The 24,928-nt window shown below is 34.5% G+C and overlaps 1 pseudogene; it reads right to left on the bottom strand.

Annotated features, from left to right (window-relative positions):
• The window catches only part of LOC101715417 (tudor domain-containing protein 3 pseudogene), a 50,025-nt pseudogene extending 25,654 nt beyond the window's left edge, over window positions 1-24,371 (bottom strand).
• Between the last annotated feature and the right edge of the window lie 557 nt (window positions 24,372-24,928).

Below are 24,928 nucleotides of genomic sequence, written 5' to 3'. Positions count from 1 at the left end.
CTTTCAGTTTCTCACACTAGAGAAACTATTCCATATTTACATGTGGGTCTTGTTTATTTCATTTAAGAGTATCGCCTCAATGTGCATCCATTTAGCTATAAATGTCCCTAATTTCTCATTTTTTATGGCTGAGTAGTGCTCCATTTTATTAAAAAACCACATTTTCTTTATCCAGTCTCCAGTTGAGGGGCATTTGAGCTATTTCCAAGTTTTAGCTATTACAAACTGTGCTGCTATGAACATGGGTGCACATATATCACTGTGGTATGATTCTTTTAATTCTTTGGGGAAGATACCCAGCAGGGGAAGAGCTGGGTCAAATGGGACTTCCAGTCCTAGTTCTTTGAGGTATCTCCATACTGATTTCCACAATAGTTGCACCAGTCTATACTCTCACGAGCAATGGAGCAATGTTCCTCTTTCCCCACAGCCTTGTCAGCATTTGTTATTGGTTGATTTCTTGATAGCAGCCATTCTTTCTGGGGTGAGGTGGAATCTCAGCATTGTTTTCATTTGCATCTTTTGAATGATCAGTGAGGTTGTACATTTTTTCATATGTTTATTTGCTATTTCTACTTCTTTGTCTGAGAAATGTCTGTTCATTTCAGATGCCCAATTTTGGATTGGGTCTTTAAATTTGGGAGGTCTGATTTTTTTTTTTAAGTTCTTTATAGATTCTAAATAGTAGATCTTTGTCTGAGGAACAGCAGGTGAAAATTTTTTCCCACATTGTGGGTTGTCTCTTCACACTGCTGGTGGTTTCTCTTGCTGTGCAGAAGCTTTTTCGTAAGAAGAGATCCCACTTGCTGATTGTTTGTGCTAGTTCATGGGCAACTGAGGTTTTGTTCAAAAAATCTTTTCCTACACCAATGTCTTCAAGAGTTCTACCTAATCTCTGTTCCAGCTGGTTCAGCATTTCTATTTTAATATTTAGATCTTTAACCCATTTCTATTTTAGTTTAATGCATGGTGAGAGATATAGGTCTAGTTTTAATCTTTGTCAAGTTGAAACCCAATTTTTCCAGTGCCATTTATTAAAGAGGCTATCTTTCCTCCAGTGAGGGTGTTTGGCTCCTTTATCGAAGATGAGATGGCTGAGTGTGTCTGGCATTGTTTCTGCATCTTCTAATCTGTGCCACTGGTCCTCAGGTCTTTTTCATTGCCAGTACCATGCTGTTTTTATTTTATTTTATTTATTTATCTTTTCTACTGTGCTGTTTTTAATCACAGTAGCTCTGTAGTGTAGTTTCATGTTGGGGGTTGTGATACCTGCTGCCATGTCTCTGTTGTCTAGAATTTCTTTTGCTATTCTAGGTCTCTCCTTGTTCCAAATGAATTTTGTGATTGTTTTCTCAAGGTCCGTGAAGTATGCTGCTGGAATGTCAATTGGGATTGCACTGAATCTATACAGCAATTTTGGAAGTATGGTCATTTTCACTATGTTGATTCTTCCTACCCAGGAGCAAGGGATGTCTTTCCATTTTCTGATATCGTCTTGAATCTCTCTCTTCAGAGTGCTATAGTTTTCAGAGTAGAGATCTTTGATTTCTTTTGTTAGGTTGATTCCTAGGTATTTCAGTTTTTTGGATGCTATTGTGAAAGAAATTGATTGCCCTATTTCTCTCTCACTGAGTCTATTGTTCGCATAGAGGAAAGCTATTACTTTTTGCATATTGACCTTGTATCCAGCTACTTTACTGAATTTGGTTATTATGTCTAGGAGACTTTTGTGGAGCTCTTGGGGTCTTCTATATCATATCATGTCATATCATATCATATCATATCATATCATATCATCTGGAAATAATGAGAATTTGACTTCTTCATTTCCTATCTTTATTCCTTTTATTTCTTTCTCTTGTCTAATTGCTGTGGGCAATGTCTCCAAAACTATATTGAACAGGAGTGGTGATAGTGGACATGCTTGTCTTTTTCCTGATTTCATTGTGAAGGATTTCAGTTTTTGACCATTTGGTATGATATTGGCTGTTGGCTTTTCATAGATGGCTTTTATCAGATTGAGGTAGAGACTGTCTATTCCAAATTTGTTGGGTTTTTTTTTTTTATCGTAAATGCATGTGGGATTTTGTGGAATGCTTTTTCTGCATCTATTGAGATGATCATATGTTTTTTGTCCTTGGCTCTATTGATATAGTGTATTACATTGATTGATTTGCGTATGTTCAACCATCCCTGCAACCCTGGGATGAATTCCACTTGGTCAGGGTGTATGATCTTTTTGATGATCTTCTGCATTGTATTTTCCAGTATCTTATTAATGACTTTCACATGTATTGTCATTAGTGAGATTGGCCTATAGTTTTCTTTTTCAGTTGGGTCTTTCTCTGTTTGGGGGATCAAGGTGATGCTTGCTTCCAGGAATGAATTTGGGAGTATTGCTTCCCTTTCAATTTCATTGAAGAGTTAAACAGTAGTGGCAGTAGTTCCTCTCTGAATGTCTTGTAGAATTCAGTGGTGAAGCCAGCAGGACCTGGGCTTTTCTTTTTTGGTAAGTTTTTAATTACGTTTTCAATTTCATTGGTTGATAATGAGTTGTTTAGAATTTATAGGTCTTCTTTGTTCAACTTTGGTAATTCATATGTATCTAGAAATCTGTCCATTTCTTCTGTGTTTTCCATCTTATTGATGTATAGATTCTCAAAGTAGGTATTGATGATCTTCTGGATTTTTGCTGGGTCCATTGTAATTTCATCCTTTTCATTCCTGATTGCTTGGATTTGAGCCTTTTCTTTCCTTTTTCTGATAAGGTTGGCTAAGGGTTTGTCAATTTTTTGATTCTTTTGAAGAACCCACTCTTGGCTTCATTGATTTTTTTGTATTGTTCTCTTAGTCTCAAATGCATTGATTTCTTCTCTGATCTTTATAATTTCCTACCTTGTATGAGCTTTGGGTTTGTCTTGCTCTTCTTTTCTAGAAGCTTGTTGTTCAGGATCAGGTTGTTTAATTGGGCTCACTCTGTTTTCCTAATATAAGTATTCACTGCTATGAATTTCCCTCGTAAGACTGCTTTCGTTGTGTGCCATAGATTCTGATATGTTGTACTGGCATTCTCATTTAATTGAAGGAACTGTCTGATTTCTTCTTTAATTTTCTCTGTGACCCCTTGGTTATTCAGAGGACTCTTGTTCAATTTCTATGTGTTTCTGAAATTTTTGCAGTTTCTTTTGCTATTGATCTCTAATTTCATCGCACTGTGGTCTGATAATATATAGGGGATAACTTCAATTCCTTTGCACTTACCTAAATATGCTCTATGAGTGAGTATGTGGTCTATTTTTGAGAACGACCTGTTTGGAGCTGAAAAGAATGTATATTCTTACTTTGTGGGCTGGAATACTCTGTAAACACCTGTTAAATTCATTTGTTCAAGAGTTTGATTGAGTTCTATTATTTCATTGCTTGTTTTTTGTCTAGTTGATCTATATATTTGTGGCAGTGGGGTATTGAGGTCCCCCATCACTATTGTATTAGTGCTTGGATAATTTTTTGTGGCATTTAGTATTTGTTTTATATAGTTGGATGCACTAGTGTTTGGTGCATAGATTTTTATGATTGTCATCTCTCCCTCTTAGATCGTTCCCTTTACAAGGATGTAGTGTCCTTCTTTGTACTGCTTAATCAGTGTTGGTTTGAAGTCCACTTGATCTGCAAAGAGGATAGCTACTCCTGCTTTTTTTCAGGTTCTTGTCACATGGAGTTTTTTTTTCCACCCTTTAACTTTCAGTCTATGAGTTTCTTTTTGAAGGAAGTGTGTTTCTTGTATGCAGAATATTGTTGGATCTTACTTCTTGACCCATTCTGCCATTCTATTTCTTTTGATTGGTGAGTTTGTTGCAGAAATCTCAGAAAGAAATACACAGAGACACAGAATTCAGATAAAATAATAAAATTTCTTCTCCTGAGAGGGCAGGAACGCCAGAAACATCTGGTTACTATCCGGGCGCACCCTTTGTTTAAGGTTTCCCTTTTTATATCCTTTTTAGCCATTATCTCATCCCTAGTGGCTTTTGATGTGTAAATACAATTCCAGTTCCTATTTACAAGTCATAGGCACAAGATAGGCACATATGCATTGTAAATTCACCCTGGCATGCTAACTTTGTTAGGTTAATGAAGTTACTGGTTAAAGAGTCAGATAACTGTCACCTTAAACAAGGAGTTATGAGAAAAGCAAATCTTAAAAGAACATTACATATTTTGCTTCTACAACTACCTTAATTCAATCTATTAAGTTACCTAAAACTTTTCCCTATCAAGTTGAGACTATTAACATTGATGGTTATAACTGATAAATATTGACTTATCCTTGTCATGACTTTTCTTTTTGTTGGATTCTTCTCCTTTGCCTTTAATTTCTTGTCATGCTTGATGAATTCATTCTGCTGGGCCTCCTGGGGTTGTGATCCTCATTGTCTTTTTCTAGGATATTGTCTAAAATTTTTGGAGTGCTGGTTTGGTTTTCATGAAGCTCCTAAGGTGCTCTTTCTCATGAAAGTATCTTATTTCTCCATCAATTTTGAAAGATTGTTTTGAAGGGTACATCAATCTGGGTTGGAGGCTGTTTTCCTTTTGGGCTTGAAATACATCACTCCAAGCTTTTCTGGCCTTGAGGGTTTGTGTTGAGAAGTCTGCTGTGATTCTGATGGACTTTCCTTTGTATGTGATTTGTTTCTTTTCTCCAACTGCTTGTAGAATTTTGTTCTTCTATTGGGTTTCTGGAATCTTAACTGTTATATGCCTCTGTGTAGATTTTTTTTTGATCAAGGCTAGCTGAAGTCCTATATGCCTCACTTATCTGTATGTCAAGTTCTTTTCCCCTGCTTGGGAAGTTTTCTGCCATCACTTCTGTGAACAGTTTTTTTATGTTGTCTGCACTCTCTCTTGTTTCTTCATTGACTCTGTTCTGTCTTATGTTATTCTTCTTTGCATTGTCTAGCAGCTGCTGGATTGATTTCTCTTGGTTCCTTACAATTTTAAAGGAATTTTTCTTTTCCTGGTCACTAATTGCAATCTTATCTTCTATATCTGAAATTCTGTCCTCACATTGTCTCATTCTGCTGTGTAGACTTTCAATGGAGTTTTTAATCTCTTGGTAATCTGTTTGCATCTGTTTTATGGATTCCATTTGTTTCCTATGTTCAGATTACATCATGTTCCTCAGCTCCTCTATTTTTTTAACTGTGTTTTCTCGATTTATTAATCATGTCTTGTACTACAGGTACAATCTGTGTTGTTATCTGAAAAATTATTTCTGATTTCCTTTTTTATGGATCCTCTTTTGTTGCAGTTCAGGGAGTCCAGGTGGTTGAGTATCAGAGTGTTCCATCTCATTTCCCTTTGGAGTTGCTGTAGGTGATCTGGAAGTGTGGTTTTGAGGCTTGTTTATGTGTCTTTTCATTTCGACAGGGTGGGAGGTGCTGCTTGTACCTGTGCAGCTCACCTCTTTTGTGCTGGGAATGCTGGTACTTTGGCCTGGAAGCCTCCTACTCTGCACTGTGTGTGGCCATTTTCTTTTGTTTTTTTGAGACTTGTTCTCGTTATATAGTACAAGCTGATTTAGAATTCACTGTGTAGCCTAGGATGACTTTGAATCTTAGGGGATCCGCCTGCCTCATTCTCTGAAGTGCTGAGATTATAGTCATGGAGCAACACACCTGATAGAAGGGACTTGATGAAGAAAGTCCTTTAAAATTTAAATTAACACAAATTCCATCTACTAGACCATTAATCTTTACTAACTTGTTGAACATAATGAATATTTAAGCTTACATTAAGTATTATAGTGTAGATATTTTTGATAATATTATGTTGTCAACAAAATGTTGACTAGAATAAGTTTGATAATTTTAAGTGTCTTTCTTGCTGGTTTTAAAGATACAATGTAAATGTAGTTATCTTCCTGAAACTCCAGTGTTTATTTAAAATATTTGCTGATTGAAATTGATAGAAGAGTAATGAATTTACAGTGATAGAACAATGTAGAGAATGATTAAAAAACTGGGTCCACAAATAACAGTGAACTGTTTATCCCTAACTATGGATTACTTGCTTCCCTTCAAAAAACTTAGCACTGCGAAAATGGATTGGCTTCTTATGCTTGTTTCTGAAATGTTTCTCTTATTAACAGATATTTTTGCACTTTTTTTTAAACAATAGAATATTTTTTGAATAAGATACACTCTTCTAAAGTGACCACAATCAAAATAAATGTTCACTTTGAATGAGATCATCAGTTTCAATTAGAAAAATGTTGAAAGCTTTATACAAGTGTAAATAACTTTTTCCTAATGTGTCAAAATCTCCATTGCAAATAGTGCATAGTCTTTCACTTAGTGTTTTAAAAAATACTTGATAGAGTTGTATTAGAATTTATTATAACATGAGAAGTGGTTTATATTTTTAAATCACATATTCACACTTACAAAATAAATTTTTCTGAAGTATGTCTTAATATTATATATATGAGCTCAAACTTTCAGGGAAAATATCACACCAATTGAAAAGGTGCAATTTTTCACAACCCAGATGGAGGTGATGATGATGCACTCTTAAAAAGGTGTTAGATGGCTTGAAAAACTGCCCTTATTTTGACAAAGCCTCTGACATGAAAGATGCACTTAGAAAGACTGACTATAATTTTTAATGAAATGTAACACTGGGGGAAAAAAAGCAGTATTTTGAAATGAATGTATTTTACAAAATCTTAGCAATAACAATACTCAGCAAATACTGTAGAAGTTATCATTTGATCTTTTTATTCAAAATTTTCACCCCTCAGACTCCTCATTGTTCAGGAATTAACAAATCCATTTTTTACAATTGCTCAGACACAGGATCTCAAGTTGGTTTTTAATTTTCACTTTCTTTTACACCTAATATCCAACCATTACAAACCCTATTGATTGTACCTTCAAGATATATTGAAATGCTACCACTTTTTACCACTACCAGTGGCCAGGCTAAGCCTCCACCAAATCAATATATTGCAATGGGTTCTCAACTATTTCCTTCCCAATAATCTAATACAAAAGTTGTAGGTGAATGATCCTTTTAAAATAGAACTTATATTAGGATAATTCTCTGCTCAAAATGTGTTATGATCTCTTAGAGAAAATCCCAAAATGCTTAAAATGATCTACAAAGCTCTTTACAACCCAGTGTACCTCCAAACTACCTGCCCCATCTGCTACCACTCCTGGTCTCATTTACTGATCCACTGCCAAAGCTACTGTACTTCATCTCAGTACAAAATATAAAATTCTACATGTAGACTTTTGCTTGGTATTCTGTCATGTTATCAGATTAAATATTCCTTGGTAATCTTGGAGGATAGCAGTATATTGTAAATTTCATTTTTACTTTGACTCACTATATAGTACTTTTCCACTCCTATTTCTTTTGGAATCCCTCCCTAGTCATAAAATGTTTGTAGCTCATTGGGCAGTGAGATGATCTGTGCTTTTGTACCTGATCTTCTTTCAGCACTGTTCCAAGTAGAAGAATGAAACATCATGGCTTCTAGGGTGGCCTCTTGTTTTGCTTCTTGCTTATACCATCAGAGTCAGTGACTTTTATGACCTGTGTCTAGATGTTCCATCAAAGTCTCAGGCTGTCATAGGTGAGGCTTTTTAGAGATGGCTGGATCTAGGGTTTGTGCTGCTGGGATCAAGGATGTGACACTAGGATTAACAGTAGGATGCTAGGATTAAGGATGTGAGTGCTACTCCCCCCAGGGTAGGTAGCCTGGGGAAGATATAAGGGACAGAAAGAGCTGTGGTCATGGCTTATAGCTTGCAGCTTTTTGTTGTGGCTGCTTATCTTCTGCGATGCCCTCTGCCATGCCACCCTGCCTTGGAGCCAGCCAACTATGAACTGAAACCTCTGCAAACTGTGAGCCAAACAAACCTTTCCTTCTTTAACTTTAGGTGTTGAGTATTTTGTCTCAGAGATGAGAAAAGTAACTAAAACAGTGACTAAAGGGTTGAGGACTAATCTAATTTTAGTTTGTCCTGACTATCTGGCAATTTAGTCTGCTTTAGCCCTCCTCAAGTTTTAGCAACTGGATGTGTGAATTTCTCTAATTCTGGGTATTTGTGTTAGGAAGTCTATTTACCTGCCTGTAAGTCATATTCCCAATAATGTTCTAAATATGTCTTTTATTTTTCTTTGGTTTAACACCAAAGTAAGGGAAAAAAGGAGTGTTATATGTCGATTTTCTGAAAACCCTAACATCTTTTGTATTAGGCTGAATAATTTGGGGAAAATAATTGAATTACAAGATTTTTTTTTTAGGATGGAAATTTGAGGTTAAGGCTAACAATTTATAGCAGCTCACATTATGCAATCAGGCTAATTTAAAATATAGTATTATAAGTAGTTTTCTACTAATATGACCTGACCAATCTTTTAATTTTTTGGCCTTTGATCATGTGTGATTTTGATTTCAATGTCACTTCAGATTATGACAGATGTAACTCTTTTTAAAAATATTCTTGGCTACGTTGGTATTAAGCAATGATATAAAAGACTTAGAAAAACCATGGAATGCTGGCACTTCATGAAAATTGTGGAGGAATAGATAGAAAATAATGACTCCATTTGTATCATTTCAATAAAGCTGTGGGAGAAAGAAATGGTACAGAGAACACAGAATGCACAACAACCCAGGAAGGTAGTTTAATCTGTTCCATAGTCAACTTAGGACAGCTTGACTCTCCCTCTTCCCAGCCTCTGTTTGAGTCTTCACTTTCTCTTATCCTGGCAAAACATGAGAGACTTCTTTGGAGGGTGTGTTTGGGAGAGAAAATGACACAGCTGCTCAGCTCCTTTCTGCTTTATTTTGTGAGCCATCTCTCCCTAGGAGGTGTGGATGCTGTTCTTATTTCCAATGTTATATATTTAATTCAGTCATAGACTTCTGCATGGGGAGACCTTCCCTGGTCCAATGCTTCATACACCTGGGCAGAACAGTGTTGAGAAATTTGCTCACTAAAAGATATAAGTAGTGGAACAAGTTATCAACTTTACAGGAATAAACATGCTATTCTTTCTTTACCTGTCTTATCATTTTATATTACTTGAAAATTGATTCCAAATTGGCAGGTAAAAAGGGAATGGTGTGTATTTATCCTCTCATAATCTTAACATTTACCTCTCCCAGCTCACTATGTTATACATTCTTCCATTCTCTCTGCTCCTCTCCTTTTCTCTTATTTGTACATACCATACACCATAGTCACCACAAACCACCCATACACTCCATGCACACCTCATATTTTGTGTCTTCCTTTAAGTTAATCCAATCATAACATTTTTATCATATACAAATGCCTAATCTATTAAGAATAATTACAAAGGCACCTTCTTCTTCCCTCTGTCTCTAAGTTGGAGTTAGTGTCTTCCATATACATCCAGTTCTCCTTAAGATGTACATTGCAGCCTGATTCAAGGGTAATTGCATATAATCTGCTGTCTTAGCTTGAGATATCATAACCAAGTTCCAAAGGCTGGGTGGCTTACCAACAGAAACTTATTTTCTCACAATCGTGGAGGCTTAAGTACAAGATGAGTGTGTCAGCAAGAAAGGGTTCTGGTGAGGGCCATCTTCCTGGTTGGCAGATGGTTCCCTTCTTTCTATGTCATCACATGATGGAGATGAGAGAAAATAAGATCTCTAGTATCTCTTCTTATAAGGAAACTAATCCTATTGGATCAAGGCTCCATCCTCATGACTTTATTTAACCTTTTTTGTTTCCCTGAGGCCCTATCTCTAAATAAAGTTACACTGGGGATTGGGGTTTCACCGTATGCATTTTGGAAGGTGCATAATTCAGCCTGTAGCCCTTGCTTTTCATAGAAAGTATATTATAAACTTTACAAGGGAAGAAATTTCCTCACTTAATTTTTTTATGTCCCATAGACACCAGCAAAGATCTCTGCATGATTAAGAACAATTTTTAAAATAGATACCTTCAATTTTGATCCAATTTCAATGATATCTCATGCCTTGAGTCTTTCTTTTTGTGGTATGCCATTGTGGAGATGGAAAGAGGATCTGGAGAGGGGAAGAGATGGGAAAGAAGGGAGGGGAAAGGGGAAGTAAAATGGATCAAGATGTATATGCATATGTACCAGTTCTCCACAATTAATGTATTTATATGCATCTCAAACATATACTAATAAAAATGGGAAAGAAGAAATGTATTAGTATGTAGTTTTTCTGAAGTTATGTCTCTTGTAACTATACAGAAAGAAACGAGCAAAATGAAAAACAGAATTAAAGCTAATTATAAAAAATGAATTATAAATTACACAAGCAAATCTAAGAGGAGCATTTAAAGAACTTAAGAAAAGGCAAAATGCTTCATTTCTTATGCAGTAGTAAGAAAAACTACAGGTAAGAAAGTAAATGTGGTGCAATTTAACACAGTACAGAACAGCACTTTGTGAACACAGCTTCTCATTACATTTCCTTTGGATTTCCCATTATGCTGCCTGCTTTGCTTGGAGCTAACATTTCACAGCACTTTGTTAAATGGTGTTTCAGCTATCCTTAAATTCCTAGAGCACGACAGAAAATCAGTGTTCTGTCCATCATATTAGTTGATGTGAAAGTAAAGTAAAATGACATGATTGAAATAAGTAGAAAAACATTTTCTTGGACACGGGACTACTAGTATAAAGTAAGAAAGAACATTTTACTTTAGAGAGAAAATAAGAAAATTGGTAATTTTTAAAAAAAGCATGAATGTTCCCTAACCAAGTGTATAGTATGATTGCAGTATTTTAGGTTGATTTCCCAAAAGATTGCCTTTTTAAAAATATGTAATTTCTGTGCAAATATTCTGAGACTTTACTGCTACTGAGACAGAGCTCGTGATAATTTTAATACTTTAGTACATTTAAAATCATATTAAATGAAAATTCTTTATAAATCTCATAAAAAACCATAGATGATCTTCTTATAACATGAAAAAAACCAAATACATTTTCGATATTTAGTTTTACGTAGAGTCCATTAGTTTCTCGTAGTTTTTGATGTATCATAGTGTAATCAGTTGTAGGCAGCTATCTCATTCTCCTCATCCCCCACTAAAACTGTATATTGTCTATATATTATATATACACACATTATACATGTATAGTGTCTTTATATTGATTGTTACAGCATCATCCAGTCATCAACTAGTTTCCAGTTTGAAACTTGGAGTCATTCTTGAGTCCTTCTTTCCCTTACATGTTATATTCAATGAACTAAAGTGTTTTTGGGATTTTTTAATGATATACTTAATTTTCCCATGCTTATTTTTATCCTCATAGCTATTGTATTTTTTTGAATTAATGAAAGATATTTCTACTGTTTTTAACACTTTATCTGCCCAATTTTGACCCCAATCTGTTCACTAATGATAGAGTGATCTTTCTAAAATAGAAATGATCCTGTCAACCTTCTGATTTAGCCATCAGTAGATCTTGTGTACTAGTGACTTGAAGTTACTTTCATTAGCATGACATAAAATATTCTGCAAGTGTACTGATTGTCTGCAATTACTCTTTCTTTCCCTTCATAACCTGCACTTCAGATATAGATAATGCTTTTAGTTTTCTGAAAATACACTTAAAACTTTGTACATATCACATTTGACTGGATTTCTTTCTCTCTTTTGATTGTCTTCACATACATTCTTTCCTTAATGTTTATATCAAACTTTTTCTCTTATTTGAAAACTTCCCTATCTTTTCAGGCAATGTGAGCTATTGTAGTTTGTACATAGTATCTATCATATTCTGTTGGTTTGATTTTAAATTCCATTTTTCCTAAGCTCTATCAACTCATGGTTTATTTATTTATGTCATTTTTCCATATCATCCCTGTCTTCTTATATTTCTGGTTTTGTCTCTTATTTTATAAATATAAATTTTGTATATTTTTGTACATATATGAACCTATGTATGGGCATGGTTGTCATTTACTTTGCAAAAGACTTTGCTGACTAGTAATTTTTACTTATCATTGTCCTTTCCTGTTCACTTTTTCCTTTTGCCATGGAACATCTTATATTCCTTTTGGCTTCCTTGTGATTATTATTGTCTTACTATAAGATATATTCTTCTTGACATTTATGTTGAGAAAAGGATCGACCCTAGTTTCTGGTTGCAACAATTCTCTGTGTAACTGATGTGTGTTGTATGTATCTGCATGTATGAGAGACAGATAAAGAGAGGGAGGGAGAGAGAGAGAGAGAGAGAGAGAGTTAGGGGGAGAAAGAGAGAGAGAGAGAACCTTTTTTGTTTTCACTCTTCACTCTTCACTGTGTTTCATCTATAGTTTTTTTCTGTAAAGTTGGCTTGTCTACTTGGTATTGGGTTCAGGGAAGTTTTTGAAGTAAGTACTTGCAATGATTTTCAATACTCCAACAAGGAACAGTTTGTGTGTAGGTGTGTGCCAGTTTCCTAGTGTAGTGTTACTTGATTCAGCAGCAGTGAGCAACTTTTGTCTATGTGTCTTGACACTACTTTTAAAATTTCATATACTACTATGGTCCAAGAGTATAAATTTTTATCAGTTTCATAGTAGGAAATATTTGGAATTTTTTACCTGGTGCTAATTATTTTAAGTGATTTCTAAGAAATGAAGTGGGGAATGTTGTCTTTGCTGTATTAAATAAAAAATGATTATTCTGCATAAGATTATTAATTATAAGTGGATTTAATTTTGGAGATTGAGAGCATTTTGAGGATGAGGAAGGTTTTCTTATGTATTTTAATCCATATTTCCTAGTCTAGATTCTGCTACATTGCAAGTGTTTAATGTATCTTAACTGATGGTGGAGCTTGGACAAATAGAATGGATGATTGAAGCTGTTTATGTTGAAGCTGTTAGAGCCATAGGAGAAACATAGTAGCACAGATATAATGTCTTAGGATCAGGGCACTTTGTCATTTTTTCATTTTATCAATTTTCAGAATTTTTTAAAATTTGAAGGCTCTTTTTTTGTTTTGGCCATTGAGCCATTGAACGTTAACCACCGGTGTTCCATTTTCCAGGCAGACTTCCTAGAATATGGACTTACAAAAGTTGTAGCTAGAAGTTGTCAATGACCCTTTGTAGAGCATCTCAAGAAAAGGGTACTGTTTCTTTGCCAGTACCATGTTGTTTTTATCACAGTAGCTTTGTAGTATAGTTTCAAGTTGGGGATTGTAATACCCCCAGCCATGTCTCTGTTGCCTAGAGTTGCTTTTGCTATTCTGGGTCTCTTCTGGTTCCAAATGAATTTTTGGATTGTTTTCTCTAGTTCTGTGAAATCTATTGTTGGAATTTCAATTGACATTGCATTAAATCTATATAGTAATTTTGGAAGCATGGCCATTTTTACTATATTGATTCTTCCTATGCAGGAACAAGGGATGTCTTTCCATTTCTTATATCCTCCTCAATCTCCTTTTTCAGAGTGCTGTAGTTTTCAGTGTAGAGGTCTTTTGCTTCTTTTGTTAGATTGATTCCTAGATATTTCATTATTTGGATGCTATTGTAAAATTAATTGTTTCCCTAATTTCTCTCTCAGTGAGTCTATTATTAGTGTATAAAAAGGCTCTTGTTTTTTGAGTGTTGACCTTATATCCAGCTACTCTACTGAATCTGTCATAAGTCTAGAAGTCTTTTGGGTCTTCTGTGTAAAGTATCATATCATCAGCAAATAATGTCAGCTTAAGGAGGAGGATCAGTGGAATAAATTACAAGATGCAGAAACAACTATAGACATACTCAGCCACCTCATCTTTGACAAAGGAGCCAACCACCCTCATTGGAAGAAAGATAGCCTATTTAATAAATGGTGTTGGAAAAACTGGATTTCAACCTGCCAAAGATTAAAATTAGACTCATAATTATCACCATGCACTAAACTAAGATTGAAGTGGATTAAAGATCTAAACTTTAAGATAGAAACACTAAATTTGCCAGAAGATAAGTTAGGTAGAACTTTTGAAGACATTGGCATAGGAAAAGACTTTATGAACAAAACTTCAGTAGCATGAGAACTAGCACAAAGAGTCAACAGCTGGGATCTCATCTTATTAAAAGGCTTCTGCACTGCCAGAGAAACCACCAATAGAGCTAACAGACAACCTACAATGTTGGAAAAATTTTTTAGCAGCTGTACCTTAGACAAAGGTCTACTATCTAGAATATATAAAGAACTGAAAAAAATAAGATACCCCAAATTCAAAGACCCAATTCAAAAATGGGCATCTGAAATGAACAGACATTTCTCAGACAAAGAAGTAAAAGCAGCAAATAAATATATGAAAAAATTTTAACATCACTTGTCATTCGAGAAATGCAGATGAAAACAAAATTGAGATTCCACCTCACCCCAGAAAGAATGGCTATTATCAAGAAATCATCCAATAACAAATGCTGGTGGGGGCGTGGGGAGAAAGGAACCCTTCTCTGTTGCTGGTGGGAGTGCAGACTGGTGCAACCACTGTGGAAATCAGTATGGAGATACCTCAAAGAACTAGAGCTAGGGGTCCCATTTGACCCAGCTATTCCCCTGCTGGGTATCTTCCCCAAAGAATTAAAAAAATCATACCACAGCAATATATGCACACCCATGTTTATAGTGGCACAGTTTGTAATAGCTAAAGCTTGGAAACAGCCCAAGTGCCTATCAACTGGAAACTGGATAAAGAAGATGAGTTTTTTTTTTTTTTTTTTAAATGGAGCACTACTCAGACATAAAGAATGAGAAACTAGAGATATTTATAGCTAAATGGATGCATATTGAGGCCATCCTCTTAAGTGAAATAAATAGGACACATGTGTAAATACTGAATAGTTTCTCTATTGTGAGAAACTGAAAGTGTAATAAAGGATTAAAATGATTAAAATGAATAATTGATAATTCGAAATAGTAAGAAAAGGTTCAAAGGGGTAGGGGTAACAGGAAGGGAAGGGGAGAGATCAGAGCTACAGGCTGGAATCTGGAAAGAATCCATATATAGACTGTGTTTAAAACTATAGGAAGAGAGTAGATAGAGACTAGGCTGGAGATCATCAGTGGGTTGGGAAGGAAGAGTCACTGAGATCAAAGGAGAGGAGGGTGTGTTTCCGGAAGAAGCACATACAGCTATGTATAGTACACAGTACTCAATACTGTGATAAATGACTGTTACTCTTTTAGGTACTTATCATAACATGCTGTGCTTTTCATCCTTTAAAGTAAAATCCTACTTATATAAAAGAGTTTACTGTAAAACAGTGTACTGCTATGCCAGTGGTAGCCTCAGGTATCTCGCCTTTAACTGTGTATTTGGATAATATCAAGGGATAGTCACAGATGATTGATGTATACCTTTTCAATTTGCACTTAGAAGTTGGCACTCTGTGTGGTACTTTGGGATACACATGAATGAAATTGCCTAATAACATATTTCTCAGATTATATTTCCATCACATGTCACATGACTATTGAAATTTAAATTTAAAAAATTTGACCTATGTGGAGTTTACTAGTTAATTAGATTTTTTTTCCAGACCACTATTTGTTCAGTATTAGTTCTGAAAATCTTTCTAAAACAAATCTCACCCTTTGATGTCTTCTTAATGTTTGAGATTTTTTTTTAAATTGTATGGAAAAATGTTTAAGTACTTTTCAGTTTTGCTTTGGTTGAGTTCTATTATATTTGAAAATTATTACAGATTTTTCCCTTGCATTGCTTTTCTTTGAATAATTTTAATGTTTGTATATGGGTGTGTTTAGTGAATGGTAATAAAGTTATACATTTAAAAAGAAAGAAAAATGTACTGTATGTTTTCCTGGCCATATTTTTATAAAATTCAGCTGTTGAGCTGAGTTTTTGCAGCTGTTTAATGAACTGATAGTAAATGATATTTTTAGCTCCAAAGTGTAGCACTTTTGCTTTTCCTGTGGGGTGTTTTATTTTATTGCATGTATGATGATGAAGAGCATAGGGTCCAGGACTGGACATGTGTTTTTTTTTTTTTGGTATCGGGGATTGAACTCTGGTCCTTGTGCTTGCGAGGCAGATGGCAGAACCACTGAGCTAAATCCCTGGCTGGATGTTGCTTTAAATTCAGATCCTCCCACATTCTGTTTACATACTTTATACATAACATTAAACCATTCTTTTATTAAAATTCATTTTAAATAAATTATTCTACTGTTAGCACTGCACTATTTCATTCAGAATGATTTTTAAACTCAAATCTTAGTTAATTATATAAAATGTAAAGAATGCCAGAGAGTTGCTATTAGCAATAATGGTTTATTTTTTTCTTCTTAAATTCTTCTTTTTTTTTTTTTTTTGCAGTACCGGGGATCAAACTCAGGGCCTTGTGCTTGCAAAGTAGGCACAGTGCCACTGAGCTAAATCCCGGCCCTTTGCTTCTTAGATTCTTTGGGTGCTCTTTTCATCCCAGCATCATTTTCTAGTTACTCAGTTCCAAAGATTCTGGGCAAAGCCAGTCTCACATTGAATCATTTCCTCACAGAGTGAAACAGTCCTATGCATTTGAGTTTGATGAATGTAGACGAAAGAGGTGGAATAGGTGGATCTATAATTAAAAGCATATTTCTTACGGGCACACAGCTAGCCAGTTTGACAGTGGTAAAGGCCTGATAGCCCTTCCATCAGTCTATACTGTAACTGCTTTTTTTTTTTTTTTTTTTGGTACCGGGGATCAAACTTGGGCCCTTGTGCTTGCAAGGCAGGGGGTGGAACCACTGAGCTAAATCCCCGGCTAAAAGCATATTTCTGCTTTCATGGCTTTTTAGACACTTTTTTCTGAAATTTGGGTACAGATTTTAAACCTTTTTTTTAATAAAATAAGTGAACTAAGTTCAGTATTATGGTGTGCTAAAAAGTTTACTTATAAATAAATTATTTTCATTGCTAACTCAAGAATTAGTAGTTATGTGCTATAAATGAATCTACATGTTTATTTTTAAATTTTTAAAAAATTTTTGGACTGGGCATCAAACTTTGGATCTTGACCTTGAGAGGCAGTACATGTTTATTTAAAAAACTTCATAAACTTATTTAATGTATGTAATGTATATAAAACATATTGCATGTAAAACTAGCATATTACATATATATATACCTTAGTATAATATGTAATGAATTTTTATGATCTATATACATCCATGTCCTAGCACCAGACTGCGAAATGGAAGAGAAACAGCACAGCAGAAATTCTCACCATGTCTTGTGTTAGCCATTAACTTTAAGAAATAACTCTTGAAATTTAAATACAAGGATTAATTACAGTATGTTTTCTTCATGCTTAGCTCCATTGGTTCAATATTATATTTCCTAATGAAACTCAACTGTATTCTGAATGTAAATGTTTATTCTCAATGGTGTAAACATAGTTTTATAGGCAGTTGGGTGGTTTCTACTTAGGAATATTATGAATTATATTATTATGAATATTTTAGCATGTCTTTTGGTCAACACAAGAACTAATATCTATTTGGATATAAACTAGGGATAGAATTGAGAAATTATAAGGTAAGCACATAGCTAGCTTTAACAGACACAACTAAACAGTGTTTTCAATGTAGATGTACTGTGATAAAGAGTTCTCCATTTTGGCCCCTTGTGTCTTCTCGATTGATAACTTTTAGAACCACTTCATTGAGGTTCCAGTATCATTGAACTTCAGAGGGAAAAATAGGTGTCCAATTTATTTTCTTTCAGAGACTGTACAAAATGTTCTTTTTCTTTCCCAAGACCAAAAGCATATCCCAAAGGATTATTGGGAAAGGAAGTTGTTACAATCTGTCTATATGTTCCCCTTCAGGTAAGTTGACTGCGTCTTTGCCTTGCGTTACTTTATCTTAAGATGCTCCCTCAAATGACTCTTCACAAGAGATATAATACACACTCAAAAGTTCATAAAAAACACCTGACAACTGAGTTGGCAACATCACAAAAGTTTTGCCTAGCCAGATACCCAGATGTAGATAGAAACATCTGATGTGTTGGAATCTTCCCAGGCTATATTTGTATTTGCCTCATTCAACAAAAATCCATAAATAGAATGCACATGCTTGATATGATTTATTAATTTTAAAAATTCAAAATGATAAATGATCCAAACTTTAAAAAAACTTAAACTTTTGAATGTACAAACTCTATTCCAAATTTCTCCAGGAACAAATTACTGCTGGTCTATGTCATTAGAAGTGCTCCCTCTCAAAATTTCCTAAGAATTATATTATATCCTGTCTTATTTAAAAATACTAGTAGGGGAGAATTAATTGTATGGAATACAAAATATCATTACATTTATAAAGTTTTTGAAAGTGTGTTTTATTAGTAGATATTAATTTTATAAAATATCAGGCTTTAACGTGGTATTTTTAATGCACACATTTATTTTGATCATTTCCACCCTCTCCTCATTACCTTCTTCTTCTCTACTTTCCTTTTCTTCTTCTTGGCTAGCAGTGTCCCTTATAAAGACTATTTATATTTCAGTTTATGATGTTGTTTGTTCCTTCCTCGGATGTAAGTGTGTCTTCTTTTTTGGCATTTCACTTCATGCAGGCCAGTGAAGCCATACTCTTAATTTTGAGTAAGCATCAAGGCTTTTAGCTTTCTCTCTTTACCTCAATTTGAAATGCTTATGGCCCTTTCTCTCCCTCCTTCCTCTGCCTCAATAGCTCTCTTTCATGTTTCTAAGGCATTGAGTGGTTGAGAGATTGGGTTTAAAATGTTCTTTTTTTTTTTTTCCTGCATCTATACAAGCATTGCGCTGTAATAAAAAAAAAATTCATGTTCCTTTGGGTGGGTATTGACAGTTCTATATGATATATTAATTTAGGGTGTGTAAAAAGTCCTATGTGATATAAATTTAGTGTACATTCTCTATTATCTATGATAATGGATATAGACTTAGTGATTGTATGATATAAAATTACTGGGTGAGTCAGCTTTCTGTTTCTGTGGCAAAATATCTGAGGAAAACAACTTAGAAGTGGCAAGATTTATTTTGGTCCATGGTTCTAGAGGTTTCAGTCTATGGTCAGCAAGCTTCATGGTTTTAGGTTTATGATAGGGCAGAAATATTATTGTGGAAGAGGTTGGTAGAGGAAAGCCGCTCACTTAATGGAATCCAGGAGGCAGAAAGATAGGGCAAGAGCCTGTTCTAGGTTTCCTCCCCCTGCCTCTTTTGTTCTGTGTGACCCCCACCCTATTGAATGGTGGCACTGGCAATCAGGACAAGTATCTGCATCGTTTTCTTGACCCATAGACACTCACAGACAAACTCAGATACATACAGAGTGTGTTTTACTAATTTTCTATAGAGATTTCAATCTAACCAAGTTGTTGATAAGGATTAACAGTCACAGTAACACACAATTTCCTTAACAAAGCCACAACTTTAAATTGTTCATGACACAATATTCATAAAACAGAGGGTCCAAGCCTATGAGAATCAATGATGGGAGACTGGCACCTAAGAGGGGAAAAAATCAAGTAACAGAATGCAGAGGGCATAGATGTAGTGTTGCTTAGGATTAATTTAAACTTCATAAAAATCTTGATATATATGTATAAATAATTTTTGCATAAATATATGCATAAATAATCAAGAATGTTCACTCACTGTATAGTACACATTTATTTCATGATACTGGAATTGAACCAGGACCTTTGGACTGAGCTATACCCCCAATCCCTTTTAAACTTTTTTATTTTTAGGCAAAGTCTCACTAAGTGGTTAAATTGCCCAGGTTGGGCTCCAACTCTTGATCCTTCTGTCTCAGGTTCCTGGAGTGCTTGGTTACAGGGGTGCAACACCATACCCCGCTAGCTTATAGTAAACTTTGTACGGAGGCAAGCATATGTATCACTCTCATGCACACACACATATACATACAAAGTTGATGAGACTTCAAGAAATGAACACACATGAAATCAGTTTCTAAATCATTTTCCAGAACATTACCAACACTCACAAGACTTCTTTTATATTTCTTTTAGTCCACACTAGCCCACTATCAGCATGGCCTACAGCATAAGAGATTAGTTTTAAATGTTTTTGAAGTTTATATAATTGAATCATATGGTCTATACTTTTTATTAACAATTATGTTGAACACAGTTATTTGCGAAACTTATTTGCATATGCTGTATTTGCCAGTGATTAATTTTCATTGCTGAATCATAATATTATATGAATATGTTAAATTTATTTGTCTTTTTCTACTATTTATGGACTTTGAGTTGTTCATAGTTTAGGGCCATTAAAAGGAATGCCTCTGTGAATATTCTTTCTCAGATTTTTGGCAAATTTATCCATATATTACTGTTCAGCACATGCCCTGGTCTGGTATTGCACAGGCAGAGAACTACTTTTTTACATATGGTGGGGGGCAGAGCTCAAGATTCATTGGTTTCCATATGCCTATGCAATTGACTTGGCATTGTTAAGGAACAGAGCATATTTTAACCAATATATTTTCGAGTTATCTTTTTCATTAGTCAAATGGTTGTATATGTGTGGATGTTTCCCTGTCGTTTTTAAAAAAAAAAAATTCTTATGCAAATGCGACTTTTCCATTAGGTGATCCAGTGTTTTTGTTGGTCCTTATCTTAGAGTTACGTACTAGTAAGTGTTAATGTAATTTATCAGACAAACAATGACCAGCATCTGTGAAAATTATATTTCAAATCTGCTAAATCAAAAATTTCTCCCTGGGCAAAGGCATTTTATAGGGAAATAGCAGAGCTAGATACTTATTATTAAATTTACTCTGCATTTGATTAATATCCAGAATATACAAAGAACTCAAAAAATAGTACCCCAAAACAAGTAATACAACCAATAAAAAGACAAATGAACTGAACAGACAATTCTCAAAAGAAGTACAAATGCCCAATAATTATATGATAAAATGTTCAATATCTTTAGTCATCAGGGAAATGCAAATTAAGACTAGATTGAATCCCATCACTCTGGAGGCTGAGGCAGGAGGATTGTGAGTTCAAGGCCAGCCTGGACTACATGGTGAGGTCCTGTTTCAAAACACAGAAAGAGAAAGAAAGAAAGAAAGAAAGAAAGAAAGAAAAAGAAAGAAAGAGAGAGAAGCAAAGAAAGAAAGAATGAAAGGCTATGTTGACATTCTATCTTACTCCAGTAAGGAATACAAAAAATAATAAAAGCTGTTAGGATGTGGGGTAAAAGGAATCCTTATTTATTGTTGTTTGGAATGTAAATTAGTATAGCCAGTATGGAAATAAGTACGAAGGTGTCTCAAAAAACTGAAAATAGAGGTATAATTCGATTCAGCTGTACCACTCTTTAGTACATACCTAGAGAAATTCAAGTCAGCATACTATAAGGATGCCTACATGTCGGAGTTTATTGAGGCACAATTCATAATCACCAAGATATGGAAGTAGCATAGGTGCCTAGCAACATTTGCAGGAAAATGAGTGGAATTGGGTATCATCATGTTAAGGATAATAACCCAGACTCAGAAAGACTAGTGTTATGTGTTTTCCTTCATACTTGGAATCTAGGGGGGAAAAGGTGTCATGAAAAGTAGAAAGGAGACTATTAGATAAAAAGAATGGGAGCAGAGGGAAGAAGGAAGGGAGAGTAAGGGAGAATAAATTTAATGGAGAAATGTTAACTTGCATTCTAGAGTATATTTGAACTTGGTATGATATATTATCCTTTTTATACGTTCCAGAATTTGGAATGTTATAAGAAAGTATGAATAAATTCTCATCAAAATAGACAAAAATGAAAAACATTATTCCTATTTCATCCATAAATGTATATTAGTTATAGTCTTTGTATGACTAGCTGGGCTCCTCCCAAGAATGTGGTATAGGTGTATGTGTGGGTTTTCCAAAATGACTCTAACACCATTAAAGTCTGTTATAAAAACACTTTATCAAGGATGCTAATTACCTCCTGGAAGGGATACTTTTGTCAGCTCAAAAATTCTGTCAAAGACTACCTATATGACAGTTTTCTTTCTTATAGGTGTTTCTCAGCAAACAATAAATGTGCAATTCTAGACTCCTGGAAAGAAATGTCCTCCTAGGTCTCGAAGTTGAAGAAAGGCTATCTTCTTTTCTCCATTTATTCTAACGTTAGCTTGAAATCCAGTCATAAAAGAAGGGTTTAAAAATTTAAAAATTTTTTTCCTTTTTCGTAAGAGTGGCTGCAGAAATCATTATTCAAATTAGTTAGAATGATATTGAAGGATTTTAGATTATCCATATGTTGAAAAATTTCTATTTCAGCAAGAGGGGTATGTAACAATCTGTATCTGAATTTTTCCAAATAGAAAACCATTCATATAAAAATATGTGATTATTATTTAAATATTTTACCTGATTGACTTTTGTATTTCATAGTCCAGTCAGTAAAGTATATTATAATGTGAAAATAAAGTGAGCCAAAAGCAATGAGAAATAATGTGATTCAGTGAATATTCTTTTCTTACTTCTACAGGCTACCAGTAAGCACTCTGTCGTGACTCATTATTTCTTCAGTGCATAAAAGAATGTTTTTAAAGGTGACATTAGAAAACAACTGTTCACATATTCATTTATATTAAAAGCTGCATTTTAGGATTAGTATTTGGTCCCTTGGTAGGAATTATTCTATCATCTTCAAAAAATAAAGGAATACCATATTAAATAAAGGCTTGCATTTAACATCAAACCACTTTAAATTTTCTGATATGATAAATTTAAATATCATTCAAAATAACAAATATAGCAGCACATTTATTTCCCCAATTCAGAATTCTTGATCTGCATGCTAGTAGCATGATTCTTACAATTGAACTGGTGCAAACAAAGAGTAAATCAATCCTATAATCTCCAAACATGCTCCCTGGGCCTGGCATCTAAAACCATCTGGACACTATGACAGCATTCTATTTATTACATACAAAAGCCTGGATCCTGCTGATGCATAAACAGTAATTAAACACACAAGCCAACCATGCTTGCCAGATCCATGAGAACTATCCTTTGAGTATCTCAGAGTTTCCATGCCACTGAGCTTATTGAGAAATTGGCTGGTGATTAAAGATTAATGATTTATGGTTGTAAGTGAGGTTCATTTGCTGCTTACTGAAATATGTTTGACGGCATCTTTTTGACTTTTCCTAGAATTCATAGTCATAGATATAATTATTCATGAGACAATATCTCAGATAACTTCAAATGTGAACTCAAGATGCTAACATATAAAATCACCATTTTTCTAATATCTAATTATCATGGGTCATGCCTCTTTTCCTATGTCCTGTGCAATAACCCAGTTTACTTTGTATTAAGTAGAATCATTATACTTTACTTATTGGAAAGAATGGCCATTTCAGACTTGTTTTTTATGTCTTGGCTTCTGTAATTCATAACTTCCCTGGCTGATCACAGCCTGTGCTTAAAGCAGGAGGACATGATGGATGAAAAAATAAAATAATGGAGGCACTTACAAAAATGCCTGTTGTACCTTTGGTTAATCAGCATTTTGCTTTTTAAGTTGGTTAGATTTTTCTCAATTTGTTGATTCCCATGAGAAAGCAGGTGCTCAGAAGAATTAGTTAAATGTAAAAATAAACAGTAGTTACAGATGGAGTTTGGGGGAATTTATAAGTTATGTTTCAGAACAGTGTAGATTTTTGAGTGCGATAGCCTTAGAACTAATGGAATCTTTTAATTTACTCATATCAACATAATACATAATTTCCTTTATAAATGCAGTAAAGTATAACTGAAAATATGACTGGCCCCTTCATAACCTTAATGATTCTCTAAATACAGAACTAAAGTAATTTATAAAGCTATTAAAATTAATTTTGCTGTTAAAATAAACCACACAGTACATTACATTATCACTGTAGTAACCTAACTATGAACTTCTCTGAATCAGCAAAGTGAATCCATGGTAATGAATGATGATTACTGCAGAGCAGTGCATGGATGAAATACTTGCCTGGTCAGGAAGGTACTTTCTTCCAAGACCAACAGGCACATCTTCACTGACTTTTTTCCCCCTGAACTGTGGTTCTTTTATCATGAAGTCCTTTGATTTTAAAGGATAAGCCTTGGCAGGCACCTATTTGATGAACATTAATTCCTTGGTTAAACACTTAAAATTCTCACACTGACTTTTATTCATGCCCTTTTATTTAGAAACTGCATGGAAATGTTTGTCCAGGTACCTGAATTTTCATCTGAATTGCATTTTCTTTGAGAGGTAAGTCTTTGCTGTGAAGGTGCTCAAAAGTCAGGTGAGCCAGTTTTAAACTCTCTCTGGTTTTGCTTCTATATTGATTCACCATGTTATCAAGGCCCTTGGTAAAAAGAAGGAAGAATTGGCTGATTTTCTCTACTTAGCATGGAATAAATGTAAAAACAGCTTAGGATCAACAACCGACTTACTGTTTCTGCTACTTTATTATTCAAGATTCCATTTTTAGAAAAATACTCATCATGTTTTGAAACTTCATTTTTTTCTATTTTTTTTGCTCCAGATTGGTTAGGTGATTTTTTTTTCCCCCTGGGCCCTATTTCTCACAGTAAAAGAGAATTGGCACCTCCATAGAGATAGCAAGGAGTCCGTCAGTGAAAAAAAAAATATGCAGAGGCAGATGATTTAGCTAAATGACTCCCATCCAACCTGAACTAATAATGGCACCATTGAAATATCTGCTTTGGCAAAATTATCAATAATTACATGACCTATACCTCTATGGTTACTGTACAATTATGGAAAGCAGAAGCACTAAATATCTGAATCACAGAGCCCACTGAATATTCTGATATAGACTTTATACAACCAAGCTGTTCCAGGAAAAAGAGAAAAACATATAAAGAAGGCAGCAAGAAATACTAGAAT

Source organism: Heterocephalus glaber, unplaced genomic scaffold, assembly GCF_053883595.1.
Source record: "Heterocephalus glaber isolate CG9 unplaced genomic scaffold, H.glaber_assembly_v1.0 deba00001553, whole genome shotgun sequence".
NCBI lineage: Eukaryota > Metazoa > Chordata > Mammalia > Rodentia > Bathyergidae > Heterocephalus > Heterocephalus glaber.
Note: the sequence above shows the minus strand (reverse complement) of the source record. Positions and strands in the feature narration are given on the sequence as shown.